The 20,051-nt window shown below is 40.7% G+C and overlaps 1 protein-coding gene across 4 annotated transcripts in view; it reads right to left on the reverse strand.

Annotated features, from left to right (window-relative positions):
- Positions 1 to 19,669, reverse strand: part of PTPN4 (protein tyrosine phosphatase non-receptor type 4) — a 173,264-nt gene extending 153,595 nt beyond the window's left edge. For 2 of the 4 annotated variants that reach the window (XM_082395870.1, XM_082395869.1), the window contains exon 1: positions 19,343 to 19,669. The gene's annotated coding sequence lies outside the window, so the exon portion shown is untranslated. The remainder of the gene's footprint in view (positions 1 to 19,342) is intronic. The other 2 variants (XM_082395868.1, XM_082395867.1) reach the window with 1 other exon arrangement.
- Positions 19,670 to 20,051: the final 382 nt, after the last annotated feature.

Below are 20,051 nucleotides of genomic sequence, written 5' to 3' on the forward strand. Positions count from 1 at the left end.
CCATAACTGATTTAGGCAAGAATCATCAATGAATGCTAAAATCACTGGGTGAAAGTTTATTGAGGAACAAGATACACACATAATCTCAAAAGTATTTTTCCACTGATTACTTAATTACAAAGGGGGAAAGGTACCCCTACAATGGAGAAATCTGTCAAATCCCACCTTAACCAAATGATCATATTTAACCTCACCAAAACTACTGTCATAGGCACCATGATGTTACACATTGAGAACACAACTCCTATGTAATATTCCTGCCAAAAATGTTTAACCTGAATCTGATTATGAAAAAAATTAATTAAAACAATCAGACAAATCCAAATTGAGGGACACTCTACAAAACAACTGGCCTGGATTCTTCAAAAATGTGAGGGGGATGAGGAAAAAGGGAGAAGAAAGAGGAGATTAGAATAAGGCTGGAGAAGCACTGTAGATTAAAAGAGACGTAACAACGCAATGCAACGTGTAGTCGTTGATACAATCATGAATCAGAAAAAAAAAAGTCATATCTATATCTGTATCTAAATCTATGGGACTTGTTTGGACAACTGGAGAAATTTGAACATGGAATGTATTTCAGATTATAGTACTGTGTCAATGTTAAATCCCCTGAGTGTGATCATGTGGTTATGCAGGAGAATGTGTTTATTTCTAGAAGATGCATGTTTGCATGCTGAAGCATTTAGAGGTAAAGTGTTATGATCATTATGTCTGCAACCTTCAAATAGCTCAGAAATTTTTAACATATAAACACAGAGAGAGAGAAAGCAAAGTAGCAAAATGTTGGCAATTGGTGAATCTATATGAAGGGTACACAGGTGTTCAATATACTATTCTTGCTACTTTTCTGTAAGCTTGAAATTTTTCAAAATAAAAAGTTGTGAGGAAAGAGTAAAAAGAAATTCCTTTCAAATTCTGTTTTCACACTTAAAAGAAGCAGATAAAAACAAAACCTTTGTTATCCAAAATTATGAAGCAATTAACCACTCACAAAAAGTTTTCAGTATAATTGACAATCCCTTACCATTATCATTTTGTATGGGATGTTCTCCAATGAACCATATGCTTTGCTACAATCTTAATTTCTTATACGATGCTCTGGATGTAACTATAAATTAAAATGTTGGTATTGTAAGTACTGGACTGAGTAACTTAGCTTACTGCTATAACACTTATCCAGTGAAAGCTCCCTCAGCCCTCTGAACTAAACTTGGCAATATAACACTGAATAGGCCAGATTCTCTTAGGACAGTACTGTTAAAACTATGAGCTATAAGGACTTCCATAGTGGTCCAGTGGGTAAGACTCCATGCTCCCAATGCAGGGGGCCTGGGTTCGATCCCTGGTCAGGAAACTAGATCCTGCACACATGCGCAACTAAAAGCCCGCATGCCACAACTAAGATCCCACATGCCGCAACTAAGACCCAGTGCAGCCTAAATAAATAAATAAATACTATGAGCTAGAACACTGTTACCCTGTAGAAGGAAAAAAAAAAAAAATCAAATGTAGCAATAGTTTTGATCTAAAATTTCTCTATATATATTTAATATACCAAACACATTTGCATAGTAGTTATTATACAATAACTTAAACAAGAAGCTTCTTATTTAACAAATGGTATAGTACAGCAAAAAAGTATCCCAGTTAATCATGTACAAACCAATCACCTGAGACATGAGCACTGGACATGCACACTGATTCGCTGATGATATACAGGCAGCATTTTCCAAATGTCCTGATACCCTTTACTCAACTGCTACTGACCTCTAAGAATGCTGAATTACCATGCCAAAATAAATACCATATTCATTGTGAACTATAAACACAGAACTAATCTGAACTATTTCTTGCATCAAATTTATTTACCTGAGGCTTTTCCTTTTTTGTTACTTAATATTTTACATTTAATTATTTCCTATTTATACATTATAGCATTGAAAGTACTGTGTGTTTGTGAGAGTGTGAGAGAGAGAGAGAGAGAGAGAGAGAGAGAGAGAGAGAGAGAGAGAGAGAGAGAGAGAGAGAGACCTAACCCACTAAGGCCTCTAAAGAGTTCCCTAATCCTGGGCCTTCAATACACCTGTTTACTCATGTAAACATGTCAGCAGCTCCTAGTTACTAGACACAACACTAGATGCTAGAGATATAAATATATATACATCTAGCTCTCTGCCCTCAATGAGCTCACAGTCTAGTTGGGAAAGAGACTTTAAATAACTCAGTGAAACAGTATACTAAAAAAAGATATAAACAAACTGTCCTGGTGAGTCAAAGAACTACTGTCTCTCCTGTCTGTAGCTCATTGCCTAAGTACTAGAAACAACTTCAGCAGCCGTTAGTTCTTTCCCTCTTCACTTTCTAAATTTCTGATCTAGTCTCTTCTATAGGAGACTCCAAAAATAAAGTCAATCCTTCATAAGTACCAACAGCCAATGCAAATTGTTTTCTTCTTCTCTAAAAAGGGCCAGCCGTGTAGTATATGTGGTATCATCTTTTGGGCTTTGGTGTTCCCCTCTTATTCAGCAAAAACTATTTTCTTACTAGTTAGGGGTTTAGTGTAGAGCATTTTTAGACAGGAAGGAAAGAAAAAAATAAAGAAAGGAAGAAAGGAAAGAAAGAAAGAGAAAGAAAGAAAGAAAAGAAAGAAAGGAAGGAAGGAAGGAAGGAAGAAAAACGGAGAAAGAAAGCTGGCCTCTAGAGTTTTTATCCTTCCTTTAGAAAGCAACTGTTTCACATAAGCAGAATTTTCTTTGTAACTGAACACAAACAATAGAGTTTATAGCATCTAACTGTTTAATGAAATGTTTCAAACTATAATTTGAAACTCATTGGCTATGAAATCAAATTAGTGGATCAAACACCTATGTTTTTTAACAGAATAGTGTAAAAGAGAAGCTATCAAGAGCATGATATAAAAGATACCTCTTAATTGGGGTAAAGCGTAAACAGTGGGAAAGCTACTGACTTTATATCTCCTCATAATACCATCCAATCCTATTTATTACCTCATGTTCTCATGGATCCTTGTTTTGGTTGTAAAGAACTGATTATCAGTCTTTCACAAATAAAGTTAGATTAAAAGAGAAGGCACTCTGCAAAGGGGCCAAGACTATAAAAATACAAACTATTAGTACACATGGGAGAACTGCTTAATAGGTAAGACTGTGGGCTCAGAAATCAGACTGTTTTCAGGCTCAAATTCTTACTACCTTTATGACCTTGGATAGTTGCTAAGCCGCTCTGTGCCTCAGTTACCTCGTCTATAAAACGAGTTGCTATGACGTGAAGTGAGATAATACATGAGAAGCCTTTAGCACAGTACCTGACACTTAAAAGTATCTAATAACTGTGAGCCATATTATCATCACCATTACTGCCTCTAAATAGTCAAAACTGACTTTAGGAAAAAATTTGGAAACGCACATTATGCTTTTATTAAAATATTCTAGTTACACCAGAATTAAAACAGAGTATTATTAAAAGCCTCAGAAACCAGAGAAATCTAAGAAACAACAGTAATCCAGTTAGATGGAAAACAATTCATCAGAGGAACAGCAACAATTATAAGTGGAAAGATATTTGGGACCGTACTGAGGAGGAGTTTGCATTAATTTGGGCAAAAGTCGCATAGTCCAGGAACCAGCAAACTATGGCCCACAGGCCGAACCTGCTCACTGCCTGCTTTGGGGTCACGAGTTAAGAATGGTTTTTACAGATGAACATTCTCAAATGATCTGATGAGAGGGGATGCTAACTTTGAACCCTACTTAAGGGAAACATTATCCCATTTATGATTATATTCTTCTCATTACTAGACCAATACAACAAAATATTATATTCAATTACTATATTTTGATTTCATCAATAAAAATTTGTGAAATTTATAAAAAATAAAAGCCTCAAATGGAGTGTCTATACATGTTAGACAATTAATGTTCCTCTTTACTTTCCCCTAACCCTTCCCTTGTTCAAATTATCTACTGAATGTTCCATAATGTGCCAGACAGAGAAAAGCAACATGACTATATCAACAAATAAAACAAGATAAAAAGCTCCTGCCCTTATGGAGCTTCCATTCTAATGAGGAAAGGGAAAAAATGACATATGTGTTACAAAGTAGTGAGCAGGGAATGTGGGGCAGGGAGCAAGTTTAGATAGATGGGGTATTCAGAGCAGGCATGACTGAGAAGTTCACTTTCTGGCAGACTTGAAAGGAAGTGAAAGAGTGAGCCCTAAGGATGCTCGGCCTGGAGCCCATGCCTAGAAAGGTGTTCAGACAGAGGGAAGAACAGCACGAAGACGTGACATGGAGCACACCAGGCCTGTTCCCGGAACAGCAAGGAGGCCAGTGTACCCTGAGAGAAGTCGGTAAGGAGAGTGGTCAGAGATGGGGTCAGAGAGAGAGCAGGAGCCACAAGTCATGTGGGCCTTGGTGGCCATGGTGAAAACCTTAGTTTTCACTCTAACACAGGACTTTGAGCAAAGGAACATAGTCACCTCCGTTACACTACAAGTAGTGACACATGGGTGTTCGACTTGCAGCATTTCCGATCGATATGCTACATACAAAAAGCTTAGAATATGGTACAAGCAAGCTACTGTGCTCACAGAAAAATCAGTTAATGTCTACAATATTATAAATTAGTAAGAAAAAAAATTAACTCTACCAGATAAACGAACAAAAAATTTACAGAATGTTTGCAAGAAGAAATGACATCACTGATTTTTTTTAAAAAGCCCAACTACATTATCACTAAAAAGACATTCAAAATAAAACAAAGTGCCATTTATCACCCATTGGTAAGGAAACTGGTGGTAGTAAAAATTGGGTCAGGTCTACAGCCCTGTATCTGAAACCTCTGGTTTCAAAACACTTTCAGAAGTGGTTTTTTGTTTTTTTTTAAATTTTATTTATTTTATTTTTGGCTGTGTTGGGTCTTCATTGCTGGCTTTCTCTAGTTGTGGCAAGCGGGGGCTACTCTTCGTTGCAGTGCGCAGGCTTCTCATTGCAGTGGCTTTTCTTGTTGCGGAGCATGAGCTCTAGGCACGCAGGCTTCAGTAGTTGTGGCACGCGGGCTCAGTAGTTGTGGCTCGCGGGCTCTAGAGCGCAGGCCCAGTAGCTGTGGCGCACGGGCTTAGTTGTTCCGCGGCATGTGGGATCTTCCCAGACCAGGGCTCGAAGCCGTGTCCCCTGCATTGGCAGGCGGATTCGTAACCACTGCGCCACCAGGGAAGCCCCTTCAGAAGTGTTGTGAACTTCAGAATATTTAAATTATAAAGAGGTGATACTGCACAGCTACCTTATATTAAGTAACACTCTTGGTTGGGTCTGTCTAGGTAACACCCTGTATTAACCATACTGCTATTTAAAACTTCTGTAGAGAACCTTAAGAATGTTCACTCTAAGTGGAATAAATAATGTATAAAGAGCCTCACATCAGTACATGTCAAGTTTGGCTGCCAAATTAATTACAAAAACTTTTGTTTTTCAGGGGCTTGGGGATCTCAGAATTGCATGTAAGGAACTGTTGACCTACACAATTCTTTTGTAAACAATTATGCTAACATAGACCAAAAACTATAAAAATAACCGGATGCAAAGTGGGTCACAAGATCAGAATCACCTGGGAGAACTTTTCCAAATCACAAAACCCTTTCCAGTGAAGATTCCCCATTTCCCTAGTAGCTTCTGTAGCCATAGTAACTGACTGTAGTATGGATCCGGCTGGAAATATAAACAAACCAAGTAGAGTTTTAAAATTCCAATGTAAGTAAAACAATTCAGAAATCCTTGGAGTTTGTAAAAATATTTTACTTCCATGCAATAAGAAATATCTTAAAAAGAAACAGACAAAAGGAACACCAACCTTACTTTAAAAACGTTAGTTCCCAAATTTTAATCTCCTTGGAAAACTCATTTATTCTATTCACTCAAAGTGCAGTCAATATTAACTAGCACACATCATAGGCAAGGCACTGTGCATACCAGGTAATACCAGGAGTGAGGCTTGGAGAGGTGGATAGGGGCTGACCATGAGTTTAGATTTCGCCTTACACACAGATGGAAAGGCAATAAAAAAATTCTGAATAGGGGCATAAAGTGATCAGATGTGCATGTCAGATCGCTCTGGCTATAGCATAGAGGAGGGTTAAAAAAGGGCAAGACCAATGGCAGAATACACTTTAAGGAGACTATTGTAAAAGTCCACACAAGACACGATGACCTTTTAAAAAAATCATCCCTCACAATTTCATAAGTTGTGCCCAAGCTTCATACTGCCAAGTGGTGACAGGGCTACAACAAGGTAAATGAGGGTAGAAAGGGACACTCAACAGTGCTGATGAGAGGCGACTGGGACAGGCGATGAGAAAATGATATCCACAGCTTACAGTAGCAGGCAAGGCAGTGCCCCAGGCCAGCAGGGCCTTAGCTGTAGAGGGCAGACAAGCAGGTGGCATCCCAGCAGTCAGAAACACACAGTAGGGAAACATGTCTCTTTTCATGGTTCTTGATGAAAGGCACTCCAGCTGTAAGACTGGAGAGTTCAGGAATTCAAAAGTAGGAGACAGAAAATAGGACAGCAGCAGAAAAGACACAGATTCTGGACTCAAATTAACCTACTTTCAAAACCTAAATCTGGTATTTTCTAGCTGTGAAGGTGTAGACAACTCAGCTTTTTGAGCCTCAGCTTCTTCATCTATAAAAAGGGGATAACACTACCTACTCCACAGGGTTGGCAGGAGAACTAAATGTGATCTCATACATTAAAACATCCAGTACAGTTCCATGAATATTAGTTTTGTCCTTTTCTCTTTTTCTTATAAAAAGAGAAGCTACTGAGTTTTTCATCTGAGCTACTGAAATCGGGAAGTCTTTTCCTTGGCCACAAAGTCAGAAAGGCTTATCCAACTAGGCATTAGAGGACTTCAGGTAAAGAAAGTAAGGCAGGTCATTAATGAAAAATGTCTCATGGGAGCACTAGTTCATACAGAAGAGGTGAAAGTGAGTAGGTTACACAAGTAAAAAGGGCCTAAAAAACTAAAGTAGAGTAAAAGTTTAAATAATTAGGATCAGTTAGCCTAATAGTATACCGACACAATAGAATATGTCACTATATTTACATAAAAAAAGAAGGAAAAAAGTGGGGAGTTCTCTGTATGTGGAAGTCAAAGGATCTCCAAGGTATATATACATATTTTTTTAAATTCCCCCCACCCCGCGCCCGCTCTCCCTGCCCGCCGCCTGCTGGAGGGTGGGACGGGGTCGGTGGTGGCAGTGGCCCCCACAGAGTTAAGGCCCCTTTCCCTCACGCGGAGTTCTCCGAGGCAAGAGCGCCCGGGCAGGGCAGGGGACGCGGTCTCGTCCGCCTGGCGCCTTGGAGAGCCGAACCCTGCCATGGGGAGACGTCAGATTCCACCCCGAGCACGAGCGGCGGTCCCCCAAGGTATATTTTAAATGAAAGAATTACTAAATAAAACATTAATATAGTATGCTACCTTCTACATAGAAAGGTAGGGGGAAAAAATAATTTATATTTATATTTTGTTTCTATTAGCATAAATACTGGTAAAATACACGAAAACAAAAGTGGTTACCTATAGAGAGCAGGGAAGGGAGGGATAGACAGAGACAGAGTAGTACTAAGAAGTCTCAATATATGCTTTTTTTATATTATTTTGAAATTTGAATGAAGTAGCCATACTTAACAACTGTCTCACAAAAAGGCAATATATACATTAAATTAATAATAAAACAAGATTAACAATGACTCCTGAATAACTCTAGAACTCACCATAAGATGGTAATCATTTGAAATGGGGGAAGGGAGCTAGCCCAGATGCCTACTGAAGTTCATTCAGGGCATTTCTTTGATATTAGGTGTTGCTACACAGTTTCTCTTACCCATCTTTCAAATAATCACTACAGTTTCTTTCTCTTAATCCCCCAAAAATGTTAAGGTGTATGTAATCTTAAAAAAAAAGATATTTTTTCGGGAATTCCCTGGCGGTCCAGTGGTTAGGACTTGGTGATTTCACTGCAGGGGCCTGGGTTCAATCCCTAGTTGGGGAACTAAAATCCCGCAAGCCGCGAGGCACAGCCAAAAAATAAACAGACAGTTTTCTTGATTCTGTTCCCTATTCCTCCATGACCTAAGAGATCTTCCTTCTTCCCCTTATGACCAAATTTCTTAGCGTTATCTAGTCTACGTTCACCGTATGTCTAGTTTCCTCTATGTACTTTCTTATCACACCCCCTACTGTAACTCTTCTGCTACAGTGAATTTCAAACTTTACTATACCTCAGAATAACTGTAGCAGCAGCAGCATTAAGGCAGATTTCCTGTGTGATCACCTCGCATTCCTCACTCACCCTTTCAAAAACTCTATACAGTCTGAGATGAAACCTGCAGAATGGGTATTTTTTATTCAGTAGCTCATTTGATTCTCATACAGGTGGCCTGCCTGAACACACCTGAAAACCAACTAGCTAAGGTCATAATAACTTTCCATCAGTCAAATTCAAAGCACTTTTGTTCTCATCTCTCTGCAGCATCTGACACCTTCCTGTAACTCCTTCCTCCATCACCTTCCCCCACACAACTGGACTCTCCTCTCTCTTCTGAGCCCTTATCCTTTAAATGATGCTGGTGGGGGCCCTGCCAGTGGCCCTCTTCCTGACTTTACACACACTTCATAAGCAGTAACAGTCGCATCCACGGCTTCAACTACCGTCTATACAACCCTAAATTCCGGCACTCTGAATTCCCAGCTATTTTCAGGGAGCCGGAGGCTATGCAGTCAGTACATGGGGAAAAAAAGACGCTTCAACATCATGCACATCTGAATTCAAAACATCTGTTCTGCTATTTACTGGTAATACGTCCAAAGTCACACACCTTTCTGAATTTCAGCTTTGTTATCCTTTAAAACTGGAGACAACACCTTTCTGACAAATTTTTGTTTGGATTAAATGAGGGAAATAAAAAGGTTAAATGAGAAGTTCCCTTCCCTTCCTAGCACAGAACTGACAGCATGCCCTGAGGACCCCATGCATGGGCCTCGAGGTGGCAGGCAGGAGACAACTAGCTTGGGGCAGGGAGACTAGCACTTACAAGGGGACTGAGCAAGTAAGTAAATGTACTGAGGACAATGGGAGCCGAATCTCACTGCTGAAGATGGTACTTAGAAATATAGACATGGGAAGACTAGAAAGATAGAAAGAAACCTGGAGTGTTAGACTGGAAATAGATGCATCAGTGTGAACTTTTAAAATATATACACAGTTAGATGAAGAAAGAGATTCAAACGTGTACATATATACACATATTTCCTAGCTCTGTCTGCCCTAAATGTAATGACACCCCAGCAGAAATGAGCACATTAAGCATCCAAACCTTGGTTTCTAAATACCACCTCCACTAAAAGGAATCAGGATTCCAATGAATGATTCCAGAGCTAGGACAGGAGAAGTACAAAATGAGTCTGGAACATCTTGATGTGCCAGAAAGTAAGGAAATACTCAAAGGATGGGGATGTGCCAAAAAGATGGGAGCCATCTTGAAGGGGCTCCCACTAGCCAAATCTAGGACAATCTAAGCATCAAAATAAAATATAAAATTATAATAACTAATAAAACCCACTGAATAGGAACAGGAATCCATGGGTATATATTGATGTAAATAAAGAAATAAATTCACTTATTTATTTACATCAATAAATGAATGAACAAATACATGAAAGAAAGAAAACTTTTCAGTAAAAAATCAATTAATAAATGCAGGTGGCAACCTTCATAGCAGTGGTTGATCCAGGCAGGAGTCATCAGTGCACCGAAAGGCCACTGGGCAGAGGTCTGATGAGGAACAGGACATTAACAAAATCTTGAAAATCTTCCCACAAAAGAGTTACCAATTACAAGAGGAAAATGAGGACTGTATAATAAAGAAACCCAGCAGAAACGAACTCAGTAAGGTGCTCAAGGTTAAACATCGCCAGTGGTGGGACAACACCGTATGCCTCCCAGTGATACACTCAGAAGAGCACACCATTCCTATGGTATTCTTGGCAACAACGCATTCAGTCCACACATGAACAACTACTGAGTGAACCGAAGTTAAGGGACATCTCACAGAACAAGAAAAGTCAAGGCCATAAAAGACAGAGAAATATCAAGGAACTGTTCCAAACTAAAGAGACATGACAATTAAACGCAGTGTGTGATCCTGAACTGGATCTTGGACCAAAAGGGAAAGGAAGACACTACCGGGAGAGTTGGAAAACTCTGAATGGCCTCTGGGTTGTTTTTAAATTTTTTTATTGAGGTACAGTTGATTTACAATATCATGTAAGTTTCAGGTGTACAACACAGCGATGCAATTATATATGTGTGTGTATATATATACTTTTTAAAAAAATATTTATTTACTTTATTTACGGCTGTGTCGGGTCTTAGTTGTGGCATGTGGGATCTTTCACTGCTGCGTGTGGGCTTCTCTCTAGTTGTGGTGCACAGGCTTCTCTCTAGTTGCGGTGTGTAGGCTCTCTAGTTGTGGCGTGGGGGCTCCCAAGCACATGGGCTCTGTAGTTGTGGCCCGTGGGCTTAGTTGCCCCACCGCATGTGGGATCTTCATGCCCCAACCAGAGATCGAATCCACGTCCCCCGCATTGGAAGGCGGATTCTTAACCACTGGACCACCAGGGAAGTCCCTATATATTCTTTTTCAGATTCTTTTCCGTTATAGGTTATTACATAATATTGAGTATAGTTCCCTGTGCTGTACAGTAGGTCCTTGTTGGTTATCTATTTTATACATAGTAGTGTGTATCTGTTAATCCCAAACTCCTGATTGATCCCTCCCCCTGCCCCCCTTTCCCCTTTGGTAACCCTAACCACATGTAAGTGATATCATATGATATTTGTCTTTCTCTGTCTAGCTTACTTCACTTATGATGATAATCTCTAGGTCCAACCATCTTGCTACAAATGGCATTATTTCATTCTTTTTTATGGCTGAGTAATATTCCATTGTGTATATATATACACCACATTTTCTTTATCCATTCATCAGTTGATGGACACTTAGGTTGCTTCCATGTCTTGGCTATTGTAAATAGTGCTACAATGAACATTGGGGTGCATGTATCTTTTTGAATTATGGTTTTCTCCAGATATACACCCAGAAGTGGGATTGCTGGATCTTATGGTAGCTCTTTAGTTTTTTAAGGAACCTCCATACTGTTCTCCAGAGTGGCTGCACCAATGTACATTCCAAGAGTGCGAATGTTCCACACCCTCTCCAGCATTTATTATTTGTAGACTTTTTGATGATGGCCATTCTGACTGGTATGAGGTAATATTCACTGAAGTTTCGATTTGCATTTCTCTAATAATTAGCGATGTTGAGCATCTCTTCATGTGCCTTTTGGCCACCTCTCTGTCTTCTTTGGAGAAATGTCTATTTAGGTCTTCTGCCCATTTTTTGACTGGGTTGGTTTTTGTTTTTGTTTTTTTTTTGATATTGAGCTGTAGGCATCTGGGGTTTTGAAGGTAGTGTTGCATCAATGCTGATTTCCTGATTTGGGGGTTATGTAAGAGACTGCCCATGTTTTGGTAAAAGCACACTAGATTATTTAGGAATGATAGGCATCAGGTCTGCAACTTGCTCAGAAATGGTTCAGAAAAGTCTAATTAGATGAGAAATGGTGCATTCCTCTGAAATGGTTAGAAGTAGAGATGAAAATGAGAGACCAGAAATAAGATGATTAGATAGTTTCACTGAAATTTGAGAATCCAGTAACAGAAGAGGAAAAGGGTTGAAGACAATGTCAAGGTTCCTTCTTTGGGCATCTGAAAGGGAAGGCCTCATTGCACGCACTACAGTGAGCCAAGCACAACAAGATGTTGTGGGCTTATCTTCTGTATACACACAGTGTACGTAGTACAGTGTTAAAAACTGGCTGAAGTTCATGTGTGGAAACAGGAGGGGGTGGGGGGAGGCTCATGGGAAATCCCTGTACCTTCCCCTAAATCTTGTGAAACTAAAGGTGCTATAAAAAAGTAAAGCCTTATAAAAAAATATTTTTTAAGTTGCAAGAATAGTTCAAGGGAAAGGAAACTGGTTGAAGGGGATTCAGGAGCTCTTTGTGCTGTTCTTGCAACTTTCCTGTATGCTTGAAATTATTTCAAAATAAATTAATTTTTAAAATTCAACAAGCACTCATGACAACCTTGGTGCCTAGCAAAACGCCTGGTTGACTATGGGTACTCAATAAAAATTATTTGGTCTTCCCTTTCCAGTTGCCCAAAGAAGAAATCTCAGCAGCAGCATCAGCCTTCCTCTTTCACTACATCCAAATGGACTCTCAGTTCTCGTGAAACTGCCTAGTCAGTTTTCAGTTCTAGGCCTACATGCTCATTTCTGGCTCTTATCATCTCTCACCTGGACCGCTGCAGGAGCATCCTAACTGGTTTCTCTGCTCCTTCTAACATCATTTTTGCACCATCCTTTTATCTCTGCATCATCGTCCAGAAGTCAGGAGTTATCTTCCCTCATTTAAATACCTGTAATTGCTCCCAACGTAAACGCTGATTTCCCCACTGGCAGAAAAAATACTCCCGTAGGGCACTAAAAAGATAGGCAGGAGCACCAAAAAGGATACCTCAGATACACACACAAAACAGTGAAGTAATTCCTGGGGGGACAGGGAGGAGAGAGGGACAAAAGTGGAGGACTTTGACTGGACTTTCTTTATGTTTATTCTTAGGTTTGGTATTGGTTTATTACTGATTATATATACTAAGAATGCCAGAGGGTGAGTGGGTACCATCAACTCTCCAAAACTAAGAGCCTCTAAAACCATGCTTTTCCCAATTTGGCACCAAAGAAAATAGTAATTTTTAGCACACTAGGACAAGTCAAAGAGATTATTCTAGGTCAAAAGAAACCACCCTGGGGGGGTCCAATATGCTCTGGTCACATACATTGACAGGTATCTTATTCTCTGGCACAATGGTAAGCCATTCAGGACACCCCAGTTGGGAAGCTCTATTCTAAAGGTCTTAATACGACTGCGCTCACAGCCCAAACAAAGACCCTCACAAGGTTTTATTTCCCACCACAGTCAACACACATATACAAGCACACGGATTCACACACAAAATCAGACACCAACATGCATCTCACAGACAGACCATTTCTCTAAACACACTATGAATCCTTTCATACTTGTCTTTTTGCAAGTGCTGTTCTCTGTACCCAGAGATCAATTCCAACTCATCCTTCAAGACGTCGCTCAAATGCCACTTCTCCTTTCCCCAGATCTTATTACAGTTGTCATTCTGAATTGTAATTGTTTGTTGACATATGTTACCACCCTAGAATTTGAGCTCAAGGACAAGAATCATGTCTTATTTACCGGTATACCAGTGATCCCTATAACAGACATTCAAATGTCTGTTTAATTAACACACAAATGAATGTTCACTATATCATTCCCCAGTAAACCAAAATTTTCAAAATACATTAACTAAAACAATGAAGTATAATTTTACAATAAAATTAGCATCTTTTCCTAAACAAGAATACCCATTGTTCTGTGAGAGACCTGGCACAGAAATATTCAAACCATTTTCCTAGTCCTAGAGTTTTAGACTGAGGAAACAAACCTACAAACAAGCTGTAAGCACAAAGGTATTCACTGCAGATTATAACAGTGGAAACTTTAGGAACAACCAAAATATTTAACAAGAGGTAAATGACTAAATCACCTGATTGATAAATCACCTGAATATCTAAGCAATTGTTTAAATTATATTCATGATGATGGGAAAATAATACCAGTTACCATTTATTGATCATCTCTTCTATTTAAAAAATAATGTTGGGGGACTTCCCTAGTGGTCCAGTGGTTAAGACTCTGCGCTCCCAACGCAGGGGGCCCGGGTTCGATCCCTGGCCAGGGAACTAGATCCCACATGCCGCAACTAAGAAGTCTGCATGCCACAGCTAAGAAGCCTGCATGCCGCAACAAAGATCCTGTGTGCTGCAACTAAGACAGGGCACAGGCAAAACAAATAATAAATATTTTTTTAAAAAATGAAAAAGAATAATGATGGATGCTTTATATATATTATCCTAATCCTCACAACAATTCAAGGGCAAGTATTATAATCCTAATTTCATAGACAAGAAAGTAAACACAGAGGTTAAATAGTTCGTCCAAGGTTTTTGCAACCAGATTCCAACCCCAAGTCTGTCACCTTTTCCCTACATTGCTCTTCCTCTACAATACAATGTTTCCAATATATTAAACTCAAAATTGTTATCTCCACCATACAACTTTATAAAAAAATACAATAGGACAATGGCCTAGAAGGAAACAAAAATATCTTTTAGAGTGGTGATTAAGGGTGAATGTTGTTACAGTATTTATAATTTTTTTATTAGCAACTTTTTAAAAGCAGAATTGCTGGGCAATGGACTAAATTCGTAAGGCAATACAAAAGAAACAACCCCCATTTTTAATTTTTTTACATGTTCATTAAGGACACACAGTAGGTAACATATAAAAACTTAAAAAGCACAAACTCAACTAACTACATCTAAGCAATCATATACTAACACCAGGGTACTTATTACCAGGATTCAAAAGCTGATCATTACGACTGGATTAAGCAGCATTCTTCCAGAAAAAAAGGTGAATTCTCTGGAAGACTTAAAGAAGAGGCATATGGACTGGAGACAGGAATGTTTAAACTGAAGACACAAGGGCAGAGGGGGAAGAAAAAGAATGCTTTCCTTTTAAGTAAAAATGAGAAGCAGGGTTAGTGAGATGAAGTTGATGAAAACCTTTAAGGACAAGCCAACAAGTTTGGAATTAATTGATAAGCAACAGGGAACTGTAATATATTCTCAAATGGTAAGTGGCATGCTGAAAATAAGATCTTTAAAGATTCAAACTTTGTTCCAAGGTAAAGTACTGCCTTTGGTTACACAATGTTTTCGCCAAACAATTGGGGGGAAAATAATCCATTATCCTTTATGTGTGCTTTATAACAATACATACACTTTTCAAAACGAGAAACTGACTAAAGAAACAAAAGTCTTTATATAAGGAGTATAAGGAGAAGGGGTCCTTTCAGATACAATGCTTGCAAATATTAAATGCTACTGTACATTTTAATAAGAATCACAGAACTTTAGAGTAAGAAGGGATGCTGGAGATAATCTTTTAGTGATAACCTCTTCTTCATTTTCACAAGGGATTAAGTTGAGGCTCATGAACTAAGTAACTTGCCTAATGTCATATACGAGCCAGCGGCAGATTCAACATCAAAACTCAAATTATCGGGAATTCCCTGGTGGTCCAGTGGTTAGGACTCTGCCCTTCCACTGCAGGGGGCACGGATTCAATCCCTGGCAGGGGAACTAATAGCTCACAAGCCGCATGGCGCAGCTTGGAAAGAAAGAAAGAAAAAAAAAACAACAAGATTTTCTAGGCAGCAAGATCTAAAGATCTAAAGTTGTGCTGTCCAATATTATAGCTACTAGCAACATCTGGTTATTTCAATTTAAACTGATTAAAATTAAATACAATTTAAAATTCAGGTCCAGGGACTTCCTTGGTGGCGCAGTGATTAAGAATCCGCCTGCCAATGCAGGGGACATGGGTTCGAGCCCTGGTCCGGGAAGATCCCACATGCCGCAGAGCAACTAAGCCGTGCACCACAACTACTGAGTCTGCGCTCTAGAGCCTGTGAGCCACAACTACTGAGCCTGCGCTCTAGGGCCCACGTGCCGCAATTACTGAACCCGTGTGCTGCAACTACTGAAGCCCGCTCGCCTAGAGCCCGTGCTCTGCAACAAGAGAAGCCACCGCAATGAGAAGCCCGCGCACCGCAACGAAGAGTAGCCCCCGGTTGATGCAACTAGAGAAAGCCCGCGTGCAGCAACGAAGACCCAATGCAGCCGAAAAAAATAAACTAAAATAAAATTTTAAAAAATAAAATAAAGTAAAATTCAGGTCCTCAGGCACGACAGTCACATTTCCAGTGCTCCATGCCACACGTGGTTAATGGCTACCACATCTGACAGTGCCAAATAAGAGTACTGCCACCACTGCAGAACGTTTAACTGGACAGCATGATCTAACGAATAAGCTTCAGAGTCAGACAGACCTAGCTTGAATTCTACTTACTAGCAGTGGGATCCTAGACCAGTTATTTAATTTCCCTTGGCCCCCATTTGAGGGAGGAGGGGGAGTAGGGGATTAATAATACTTACCTCACATAGTGTACTTGATGATTATGTGGGATAACATGAAAAGCCCCTTTACATTGTCTGGCACATAACAGACAATAAACACATTCCTCTGGATCCTCTTCTCTTCCTACTCCTCTATAAACCCTCCTTGTTAAAACATACAAGCACAACAACTCACCCAAATTAATATCTTCCCGGCAAGGTAATCCACAGTACCTAATTTTCATTCTGTTCCCACCAATTCCTTCAAATAAAATTTGCACCTCTCTTCCAGAGTTTCTGCTCAGGAATAATGAAATGAAGAATGAACGTGGGGGAAACTGCCTCTAATGAAATGGAGGAGAATGTAATAATTTTCCCCTCTCGTTTCCCATCCTATTTTAAATATGACTGTACTGACTGATCATGCAAAGGAAAAGAAATAAATTACACTGCTCCTAGGTACCATACTTCCACACCAGTAGAGAAGATCCTACAATACTTCACTATATTCCTTCTCACCATCTGGGCTACTAACTGAATATTAAATGAAGAAATAACACCTTCCTCCTACAGTACTTTTCTGGCAAACAACAAAAAGGATTTCCAGAATACTAAACCAATCTTCAAGGCTTCACAGCTTAACACAGTAAACTAATTTGACAAATCTAGACTACAGCATAAACTACTTCATAACATGCATGTTATTACCCAGAAAAACAACAAAATTCAACTCAGTTTGGAACCAGTGAATTTCTGCCAATACTAAATTTTATTTAGGAGCAACAATTCATGCTTAGCCACATTAAGTCACACAGACTTGCCATTTGTAGTGAGGTCACTAATTTTACATTCCTAATAACTAACAATTAAAGGACAGCTTTAAAACATTTGTCTTTAAACATCCACCAAACAAGATATCTCCATATTTTTAAAGCTTTCTTGTTGTTTAAAACTGACCATATAAATTTGGGGGGTGGGGAAGGGGGGAGGGGGAGGAGGGGGGAGGAGAAGGAGGGAGTCCTCTCAATAACAATTAATAACAGTGTCTCCTTGAAATTATCTGGCATTCTTACTTTGTTCCTCAAAGATAATTTACTCAAAAACATGACCACAGACCGCTCTCCTTAAAGAGCTCAAAATAAGTCATAAACAAATACTAAATAGATAACACTGCACACTGTACTGTCACACTAAAATACAAATTGATTATGTTTAGCAGACAAAACTAAAATACTTCAAGTATAAAAATCAGAGTTTAAGAAGTCTACAAGGGTCACATAAGTTTAAAAAAAAAAGCATTTAAAAAGTTTTTATTACTATCCCACATGAAGTACTTTATACATTAAAGTTAGGCTTCTATGCCTGAACTGATGAAATCTAATTGTGAGAGTCTATAATTTTTTTAAAGTACTTCTATAATAATGAAATGTACATTGGTCACAGTAGAATAGTTCAAATGAATTTTCCTGAGGCTGCATCCTAAGTACATCTGACCCAGAAAGTATTTTTAGCAAGTGTGTTCAATCAATGCTGGTTTTATGCCTAGCCTAAATTAGAAATCGGGTGTCACAAATTTAAAGTAACAAAGTTACTAGGGACATTTTTAAAGATATTCAATTAGAAGATAAGAAGAAAAACCACAAGGTTTAAACAATTCAGTACCCACAGCCTAGAATCTAAGCAGGTTAGAGGCAATAAGAAAGCCACAACCTCATCCATTGCTACTTTGGAGGAATGTGTGATTTTTCTAACTTAAACTTTAACCTACTCAATTAATATTAATAAAACTACAAAAGAGTGATGGTTCCTTGTGTTTTCAAAATCTCTTGCCAAATGTTTGAAACAGATTAGCTAAATCACAAACATTCCCATATACAAAAAAAAGACCATGTTTCTCTTCTTATAAACCACTCAAGATCATGATATCGTGGGACCATGCACATGTTTCAGTGAAAAACGGTGACAGAGATATGTGTGCCATAAAAAAAGAGAGACATAAAAATGGCTTTTGTGGTAACTGGAGCATAAATTTATTCTGACAAAAAATGGTGGGATCCACAAAATGATTGCACTCTTTTGTTATGAGTTAGTAATGAAGCTCTGTACAGAAAACAAACTTTTGCTTACAAAAAGCCTTTAAAAAAAAATCTGTAGATTGAATTCCTCAAATTCAAGATTTAACTCATAGAATATTTAGCTCTATTCCATTAAGCACCTTTTGGGCTTTGAATAATCATTTATTTTAAGGTCATCTCCTTCCCCCTTAAAAAAATGAGAAGTATATAAATCCGGATAAAAAATGCCCTGGCTTTCCTGTTCCACAGTCTTCTTTTTTCGCAAACCATCCTATACAAGTCGGATACTTTGGCTTTTTGGTTTTTTTCTTCTCCATAAACATGGCTTAAACTGTCCTGTTTCAACTGGGCCCGAGATCCGGTCACATCAACCTAATATTACTCCAATCTCTGACTCTAAAAGCAGTTGGCACATTGCAGACGTACCGGTTGTCCTAGAAAAGGCGCTTGAAAATCCTACACATCGCCCTGGTCCACCGCGGTTCGCTGTCTAACGCCTCGCAGGCATAAAGTCTCCCTTTCTAAGTTCCCCAGAACCGTCGTACACGCACGCGTGCCACTGTAAACCGCTTCATCTTAAGGCAACCCGGGGACACGCATCCGCACGTCCTCAACTTTTCCTTCTGGCTCAACTGCAGATGCCTAAATACAAGTATGCACCGGCAGAATCACAAAAGGCTTAAAACTTCAAGGGTAGGGACGGTATGTCCATGCAGGAAGCGCTCAAACGAGCCAATTAAAAAAAAAAAAAAAAAAAAGAATCCTACCAGCAAAGGAAAACTCAGAAGACTCTAAAACCTCACCTCGAGTTTAGGGGCCGTGGAACATTCCATCCCCTCTCCCCCGGCTGCCCCACAACAGAGACTGCAACCAAAACCTGCAGGAGGTCGGAGAGCAGAGGCCCCGCGAAGAAAGGGAGGGGGCAAAAAGCATCATCTTCCCCTGAGATCCGGCCGCAGGTACCAGCCTCGCGCGCCACGCAGGGCCGGCCGCCGGCGGGGACCCAGAGCCTCTTACCTTCGTGCCCCAGCCGCGTCCTCCCGGCTGCAGAAGAAAAGCCTGGAGGCCCGGCCGCGCCGCCCCCGGGGCTCCCTCAGCGCCCGCCCAGCAGCCGGCGCCGCAGCGGCCGCGCCACGGCCCCGAGCCGCCGGCACCACCTCATACTGCGGGGCTGCCGCGCGCTCCCGCACCTCCCTGCGGGGACAAGCTAATCCAGCCCCGCCGCGGGGCCGCGGGGGAAGCGGCCCGGGGACCCCGGCGTCCTGAGAGAACAATGTGGGGCCGCGAGGAGGAGGAGCGGAACCGCACGGCGCGAGCGGGCGGGCGGCAATCCCGGGCAGCGTTTGTGTGCGAGCGTGCAACGGGAGCTCGGCCCCTCCCTCCTCCTCCCCCTCCTCCTCCTCCTCCTCCTCCGTCTCCTCCTCCCTCAAGCACACCCCGTCTCCCAGGCCACAGCATAGCAACCGAACATGGCGGCTGCGCAGACGCCGTCAGTCAGCGGCCGGGAGCAGCGGCGGCGGCCACGGGAGGCGATCTCGCGAGAGGCGAGGCCAAGCGGGCTGGAAGCGGCTGCACAAGCCGGAGCGCGGGGGACGCGCAGGTGCGAGGGAGGCGGGACCTGGGTAGGTGGGAGGGGCTGGAGGAGGGGGCGGAGCGCCGTGGCTCCACCCCGTGGCCCCGCGGCGGTTGGTCACTGAAACTGCGAACACCCCCCGCCCCCCCCCCC

This window comes from Balaenoptera borealis (assembly GCF_965194805.1).
Source record: "Balaenoptera borealis genome assembly, chromosome: 6".
In the NCBI taxonomy this organism is placed as follows: domain Eukaryota; kingdom Metazoa; phylum Chordata; class Mammalia; order Artiodactyla; family Balaenopteridae; genus Balaenoptera; species Balaenoptera borealis.